Consider the following 8,898-nt stretch of genomic DNA (forward strand, 5'->3'; position numbering starts at 1 on the left):
TCACTCGATTTGGTGATATTTAGGGTTGCTGGTTTTTTTAAAGATTTATTGACTTTTAGAGAGGGAGGGAGAGGGAGAGAAACAAGGTGGGAGCAGAGCTGAATCAGCTGCCTCCGGAACGCCCCCTCCTGGGATCTACCGTAACCTGGAAGAGTTTCTGCCACGTGACACATGCAGATCGGGCTGGATGTTTTCCATTTCCCACCAGATCGGCTCCACCTGCCCTCAGATGTGGAAAGATGACCTCACCACTGCACTCGCTGGGCGGAGTTGCCCTCGGGCTTCCAGGCGGGTTTGGCCAATGGGAGGCACCAACAGGAAATGGGAGGGGGTGGGAGGAAACCCGATGGGGTCTCATTGCTTGGCTTTGGCAATGCTCCTGCCTGGTGGCCCTCTCCTGTGGACACCGCTCTCCTCCGAGTTCCAGGAACTGCTCCCTCTCTTTGCGCCTCTGGGCCAGGGGGCAGCAGGGCCTTTCCCGCTCTTGCCGGCCCAGGATGCCCCGCTGCCCCATCCCGACTTCCCCAGACCTTTGTAAGTCGTTCCTCCGTTTATACTCCCATGAATCACCTCTTTAAAGGGCGCCGTCTGTTTCCTGCCGCAGGCCGGGATGACATAGCTGTTACTGGTACTACTTTTAGTTTGAGAACCACTCTGGCTTCCTGTGAGATCCCACGGAGTCAGCAGGCCTTTCTGAGCCTTGGCCCAATGAGCGCACAATCCCCCAGCCTCTCCTCCTTCAGAGGGACAGTGTGAGAATGAAATGAGTGAATACAGGTGGAAACGCTCTGGGGAAAAGTATGACAGTAACTCTATGATTAGAATCATTAGAAGTAATAATAGTAATTAAGGTTGTTTCTGCCCATAGGTCGCCTCTGATCCGTGTCTCTTCTCTCCAGCACCATAGCAGTGACTCAGTCTCCAGTCCCAGGCGAAGCCATAGTCCTTTGTTGCAGAGCCCTGGGCCGCTGAAAGATGACACTTTGTGACCAGATACAGCACGCAGTTCTCGGTGCTTGGGCACTAGGCTTTGCTGGAGCCCCTTGGAGCTCCTTCTCCGGAGCAGACCCCGCCCTGCCCTTGCAGCCTCTGGGTTGTGTTTGCTGAGTCGAGTCTGGGGCCCTGGCTGAAGCCTCTGAGCACCAGGGCTCCTCCCACAGGAGCAGAGGGTGAGTGGGGCCTGACTCAGCCGGAGCTGGTGTGGACTCCTGCTGCTCCAAGTTCCTGGTAGAAAGAAAATTGCTGGTGGAATATGCAAGGCCAGGTGGGCTGGGATTACCCCAGAGCTGACAGCGAGGATGGTGGCCCTACTGGGGACGTTGTTTAGTTTGTGCCCATTTCAAAAAAGGAGGGTGCACTATGAGGGCCTCTCCTGCCCTCTTTCCAGCCTCTTTATCCACCAGGTGCTTCCACTGCCCTTCTTCCTAGCCCATCCTCTGCCCTGGGCATGACGAGAGGGACACCAGGGTTAACAGGGTTCATCAGTCGCTTCTGAGCCATCAAGAAATCTCTGCCCTTGCCCGGTCAGGCGTGGCTCAGCGGTTGAGCATCGACCTAGGATCTAGGAGGAGATCGCAGTTCTATTCCTGGTCAGGGCACATGCCCAGGTTGGGGGCTTCATCCCCAGTTGGGGGGTGTGCAGGAGGCAGCTGATCAATGACTCTCTCATCATTGATGTTTCTCTCTCGCTCTCCCTCTCCCTTCCTCTCTGAAATCAATAAAAGCTTTTTTTTTTTTTTTTTTTAAATCTCTGCCCTAAGCTGTTTAAAATCATAAGTCAATACCCCTGGAGCTACAAAAATAACGATCATGAATCAGTTTAGGACTGGGCTGTGCTGTATTCAGAAGCCTGCCTATTGTTGATAATTCAAACAGATTTATTTTTTCTTTTGCCTTTTTCTATTTGTAAAGAGGTCTAGAGGTAGAGCGCCTTGGACTGTTACAGCTACTCAAGATGTGGCTTTTGTTCTCACCGAGCTCTGATGGGTGCTCACCCCTGAGCATCCACCCCTTTGCATCTGAGACAGGAGCAAGGGGGCAAGGCCAAGGGTGAAGGGCCAACTGGAGATGCCAGTCAGGTTGATTTTCTTTCTAAAGCTGACCCCAAAGTCTTACCCAGGATATCACTAGCACATCTGGGTTACATGGGTCTCTGTGGTCCAGCCTGGATACCTAAACCCTCATTGGTTACATGGTACCCACGGAAAAGTCTGCTCTGACCTTGAACTCTGTCATCCAGTTGACCTTTTGGACATGGACCAACCCTATGTTGGAAACTGTCTGGATCAACTTAATTAGACATGTCAAATCCGGCAGTGAGCTGGACTTGGGAAGCTGGGTGGGGTCTGAAGAGCTGGAGAGGGTCACAGGTGGCACAACAGTGTGGCAATGACAGGAAAAGGTGGGGTCCCAGCATGCATGGCTGCATGCTCTGGCAGTCACCGGACAGCTCAACGGTGAAGGTTATCCAGAGTCCCATCTCTTTTTTTTTTAAATCTTCACTCAAGGATATTTTTTCCATTGACTTTTTAGAGAGAGTGCAAGAGAGGTAGGGGGAGAGAGACATCTATGTGAGAGAGATACATTGATTGGTTGCCTCCCGCATGCCCCCTGACAGGGGTGGGGATCGAACCTGCAACCCAGGTATGTGCTCCTGACTGGGAATCAAACCTTGACCCTTTGGTGTGCAGGCCAATGCTCTAACCACTGAGCATGCTAGCCAGGGCAGAGCCCCATCTCTTGTCAAAAGACTCATCCTCAAATGTCCCTTTTCTGTCTATATTTGATGGGAAACAATGTGTGTGGCCCACTCCCTGGGTCCTCCCCTCAGGGTTCCTGCCATTGGCTCAAGCTGTGGGATCAGGAGTTTGAGACAGAGGCCTTCCGGAGGCTTCCAGATTTAAACCAACCCCATGGACATGAGACAGAATTGCCTACAGAGAATTCTATTATAGCCAAGTGCCAGGGTGTATATTTATCTGTGCCCGAGATTCTCATCTCTCTTTTAAAGAAAAAAAACACACATTTGGCCAAAAGACAAAGTGGAAAAAAATGTACTGTTGAACAAATACTCTGAATGGTTGCTCAGAATGCTTGACATGATGAACTGTGTGAAAAAAAAAAATGCCTGTGGCAAACTGTCAGCAGGCTATATTTGGGGGAACGAATCCAGGGTCCCTGCCAACAGAGCTCACACGGCCCTCCTGTTTTTCTCTCTATTTATAACTATCCACACATTCACTAACCAAAAATGCAGCGGACATTCGACTCAGTTTTAAATGACGAGAATGTTCGGGATGTATCAGGTTACAGCACGAGACAGCCTTAAATTCAGCCGAGATTAGCTTTACTTACTGGAGAGGGGATTAAACTGCAGAAAACAACGTAATTGGATCCCTTGGGAATGTAAAAGTATGAGAACAACTTTGTCTTCGTTTCCTTTTTAAAAATGTAATTCGCATCAACAAAACTTTATCAAGCACCAGCTGTACGAACAGCTCAGCGAGCCCTCACTGGGAGACAGGCAGCCTGATCCCGTTTCCCGGGGAGGGACAGACAGACACTGGGTGAAACCTATGACAGGGACGGTCGGCGCCTTGGCAGAACCGCTGGCCAGTGCACTCGGCACACGAACAGTGGCCGCCAAGTCTCACCCGGGACATCACCAGCACCTCTCGACTGCCTCCAGGAAGCCACCCCCGCTGCTCCCTCTGGGGAGGAACTTGGTTCTGAGCAAGTAGCTTCTCCCCCCCAGCCTCGGATGTTGAACCCATGACCCAGCGGGGCCGGGCAGGGCACTTCATCTCCCTGGGCACAGTGACTGGCTTGGGGGTAACCATGCGCTTTAAGGAGCCAATGGGAATGAAGGCTGAGCCTTTAGCCAGAAATGCTGACGCACAGACGCTCCTGTTTTGCGCTGCAGGGGTGGCTCAGGGGTGGAGCATCAACCGATGAACCGGGAGGTCATGGTTTGATTCCTGGGCAGGGCACGTGCCCGGGTTTCCGCTCGATCCCCAGTAGGGGGTGTGCAGGGGGCAGCCGATCCATGATTCCCATCATTGGTGTTCCTCTCTCTCTCCCCCTCTCCCTTCCTCTCTCTGAAATCAATAAAAACATATTTTAAAAAAAAAGACTCTCCTGTTTTTGTTGGACGTGAAGGCAGAAGGCCCAGGAGCTGCTGAAAGCTATTTTGCACCCACAAGATGTCAGTCTTCAGGTGAGGCTGACTACAGGAGGGGAACCAAGAGACAAAAATAAACTAGTCCCTAAATTTCCAGAATATTCCTTACCCAACAACATATAGAAGCAAGATTTGAGAATTAATTCTGACCTAGCTGGTAGTGTCATAAGTAGACTATTAATAGAATGAGTTCCATTTCGTTTGGTAATTTTAGATCACTGAACAGGAAGGTCACATGGTTTTGCTCTCCAGTTGCACAGTGCAGAGTTCTGGGGTTCTCTCCGTAAACCCATAGGAGTTTCTGTCTGATGGTGAGAGCTGGCGTCTTGTGCTTCCAGGCAGAACTTCAACAGCGTGCTTCTTAACCACCATTTGGAGCCACCCCCTTGGCCTTGTTTGTGGGCAAGGTGGAAAGGGACACCCATGAAGAGGAAGTGGTCCCAGAGTTGAGATAAAATCCTGTGTTATATGGGCTGTATGAACCCAATTTGACCACTTGACATTTTGAGTCTAAAGAACTTTCAATTTCTCAGACTCTGGCAGGAGTAAGGGAACATCTTGGATGTTTATAAAATCCAATGACCTTTTTAATCAGTTGCTCTTGAAGGGATCGTTAAATTTCTGGACCCCAGTTTCCCAAGGCTTTCCAGAATGGACGCGCGCCATCAGCTCCCCCTGCAGGTCTGAGACCTATCTGCCAAGGAATTAATTTCTGGAGGTCCACTGTGAAAATGGGTTCTGGAGAGACTCTAAATCCTGTCTCACAGTCGCAACACTTCAACTGCTTAGAATCGGCCCACCTTCCTGCTGGGAGCCACTGATCCGAGAAAGCACCTGGTCTGAGCCTGTATGAGGACATACATGTGCCACAGGAAAACAAAGAGCCAACTAGGAATTCCAAGACCCAGCAGTTAGCACCCTCCTTGCACAAAATGTTTTCTTTTTTAAAATCCTCACCTGAGGATATTTTGTCCACTGCATTTTCAGAGAGAGCAGGAGGGATGGAGGGAGGGGAGAGCCAGAGAGAAACATCAATTGGTCGCCTCCCCTACTCGCCTGGATGGGGGGGGGGGGGGCAATCAGACCTGCAACGAGGCATGCGCCCTTGACGGGCATTGAACCTGAGACCTCTTGGTTCATGGGTTGATGCTCAACCACTGAGCTACGCCGGCTGGGCCCATTCATCCACCTATTTAAACTGTTGATGTAAAGAATGCTGTCACTGTGTTCGCAGTGTCGGTCATGGTCTTGTGTGGGGGTACCACGTAATCCTCACGGGAGAGTCAGTGGGGACATTCCATTCTCCCTCTTGGATCTGTCCTCCATGTGCGGGGGTAAGAGCTATTTCTAGCAGAAAGGTCTTGACACCACTGCCAAATCGTAGCATCGTCCACCTATGCCAAGCGCGCTGTTTTCCATGGGCCGACTCACCCATCTGGCGTCACCCTGCAGGCGAGCTGCTTCAAAGTCCAGTGGCTCTGAGGCTGACGTCAAAGACTGAGGGCTGGACACAGCTGGCAGCTGGCCCCGGCCCCAGATGGGAAACTCGAGCTTGCCCGCAGAGGATGCTCCAGCCAGCCCGCCCACAGAGGAAGCTCCAGCCGGCTTCCCCGCAGAGGAAGCTCCAGCCGGCTTCCCCGCAGAGGATGCTCCAGCCGGCTTCCCCGCAGAGGATGCTCCAGCCGGCTTCCCCGCAGAGGAAGCTCCAGCCGGCTTCCCCGCAGAGGATGCTCCAGCCGGCTTCCCCCCAGAGGATGCTCCAGCCGGCTTCCCCGCAGAGGATGCTCCAGCCGGCTTCCCCGCAGAGGATGCTCCAGCCGGCTTCCCCGCAGAGGATGCTCCAGCCGGCTTCCCCGCAGAGGATGCTCCAGCCGGCTCAACAAAGAATCCTCAGACGCTCCCGATCCCTTGTTTGAAAAAGTCTCCATAAGTTTCCGTCATCTTCGATGGCCGTGGAAGGAAGATGTATGTCTATATATGGCTCCAAGGAGGCAGAGCGCAAACTCCCTGCAGTTCCAGGGCTTCTCTGCCCACCTCAAGTAGCCTGATCAGTAAACTGCAAAACCCGACTCGGAAAGCAGCCCTCGTGCGGGGTCAGGTGGCCTCCTTTCACCTGGGCTCAGGATACTGTGTGTGTTCATCCCCACAGTACTGGTCAAAGGAGAAAGAACTGCTGCGTGGGGGAAGAACGGGAGCTGGGGAGTACAGTCCTCACCACCCGATAGTTACTATCCGCCACACCTTCTGAAGGGTCCTCCAAAGATGAAGACATTTTCTCATGGCCATGGCATGGAACCCAAATAATTCTTCATGCTTAAACCGCATAGCCTGGCCCTGGCCGGGTAGCTCAGCTGGTTAGAGCGTCAGTCATCCCAATAAGCCAAGGTTTCGGGTTTGATCCCCGGTCAGGGCACATACAAGTATCAATCAATGATGCATCAATAAGTGGAGCAGCAAATCAGTGTTTCTCTTTCAAATCAATCAATAAAAATTTTAAAACCAAACCACAGAGCCTGGCATGAGTGTCACCTTTGTTTTCAAAGGGTGTCTGGGACTGTGAGTCACACTGTCCTGGGTACAAACCCGGGCTCTCATATTGACTGTGTGGCCCTCTGTGTTCTCATTTCTCAAGCAAGGGTAACGACACCTACCTGACAAGACAATGTGGAAATTCAACTACTTATAGCCCTTACTCCAGTGACTGGCGCGAGATAAGGGCTCAATAAAAGGAGTCGTCGTCATGAGCAGACGACAACCGTAACTAGTAAATGCAGCACGATCCACAAGAGCAGATCTAGCCGTTGCCGGAAATTGCTACCAGTCGCATCCCAACACCGTATGACGTCTACCTACTGCCCAACTTTCCTTTTGCCCCAAATTAAACCCAGCAGGGTAACTGAGTAAAAGGGCTCTTTACAAGGACTGTAAACATATTTTCAGAGTTAAATATAAAACAAGAGTCTGTCTACAGGCAACCACTTTGGCGGGTGATAACATTTCCTACTGAAGTTCTCATGAGAGGGTCTGAAAGAATTTTGCAAAGTACTGGACACGCTGTTCAGCTCCTTCCGAATGCGGACAAGTGCTCAGCAGTACAATGCCTGTTATAAATAGCAAGTCAGCCCCGTTCGCCAGATTACACGACTGAATGAGCCACATGCTAGATGGAAACAGCTCTAAAAGGGTTTTAACTAAGCGACATTTCAATATTTAAGTCTGATCTTTTCCAGCACTTTTTCTTTTTTAAATCCTTGCCTGAGGATATATTTTCCATTGACTTTTAGAGAGAGTGGGAGGCAGGGAGGGGGCAGAGGAACATCGATGTGAGACACATCGATCTGTTGCCTCCTGCACACCCCCCGACGGGGCCAGGAATGGACATGCAACCCAAGTACGTGCCCTTAATCCAACCGAAACCCTTTGGTGCAGGGCCCGCGCTCCACCCATGGAGCAGCACCGGCCGGGGCAATGCATTTTCATTCATCCTAATATTACCACTGAAGCCAAACAGAGATTAGCCAAATAGCCATATGGGAAAATGTTTCACAAAATGAGAAACCAGTTCAATGCACGCAATTCAAATGTGTGTTCGCAGGAGCCTGTCCCCCAGTGCTGGTTTCTCTCCTCCCGAGTGGTCTGTGGCCGACTCATGTGCCTTCACCCCCTGCCTGGCTCGAGGAGAATCCCGTGCAGATCCTGTCGCTGAGGAAGAGTATCTCATTTAGGTCCTCTCTGAGCTTTTTCATTGGCATTTTGTAATTTTCAGCATATAGATCCTATACGTGTTTGTTAAGTGTATATCTAAGTATTTAATTTCCTTTGGAGTAAATTGTAAATGGTAGTATGGTTAAAGAATTTTTTTAGAGGAATTGAGTTATCAATAATAAATAAAATGCACAGACCGTAAATGTGTTGCTCAACGGGTTTTGGAAACTGTATATACACTGGTGCGACCGCTAATCAAGACAATCTAGAGAACATCTGTTACTGGTTCCCAACAACCCTCGCACCCCTCAGAAGTGCCTGCACTGGTGGCTCTAGCCTCTTAGTGGTGTGCACACCAGGTCATAACCTAGAGGTCTGAGCACCAACCATTCAGTGGGTGTCTTGTTCACCAGAGGTCCAAGCACTAGTGTGGCATCTCCCTCAGAGATGTGGGGACCTCTCCTTGGAGCTCCTAGGTTATGCTAACCCTACTTCATGCTGGGGTGGTAGCTACTTCCTGAATTATTAGTCTGGTACCTTGAGGTCCCCTCTTATTTTCACCGCCTTGTGTTAACACACCTCTGTTGTAACACCTACCGTGGCTTTCTTACTGGACCCTGACAGGTACAGTACTTGGTATCAAGAGTGGGTTTGTCACCCTGGCTGGTGTGGCTCAGTTGGTTAGAGCACTGAAGGGTCTCAGGTTCGATTCCCAGTCAGGACACATACCCAGGTTGCGGGTTCTGTTCTCGTTTGGGGTGTGTATGGGAGTCAACCGATCAATATTTCTCCCTCCCTCATCTCTCTCTCTAAAACCAATAATAAAAATCCAAACATATCCTCAGGTGAAAATTAAAACAAAAAAGTGGGTTTGTCTACCACCTTTGGCACACACGTCTTATAGAACATCTAAGGTGTTGCTGCCTCCAGATCACCAGGTCCAACATCACAGACCAGTGTGATGTGTGAGGGGTGCCAAGACAATCAAGGCCTCTGCAGACTACATGATGCCA

The sequence above is a fragment of the Miniopterus natalensis genome, chromosome 13 (genome assembly GCF_054644295.1).
Source record: "Miniopterus natalensis isolate mMinNat1 chromosome 13, mMinNat1.hap1, whole genome shotgun sequence".
NCBI classification, from domain to species: domain Eukaryota; kingdom Metazoa; phylum Chordata; class Mammalia; order Chiroptera; family Miniopteridae; genus Miniopterus; species Miniopterus natalensis.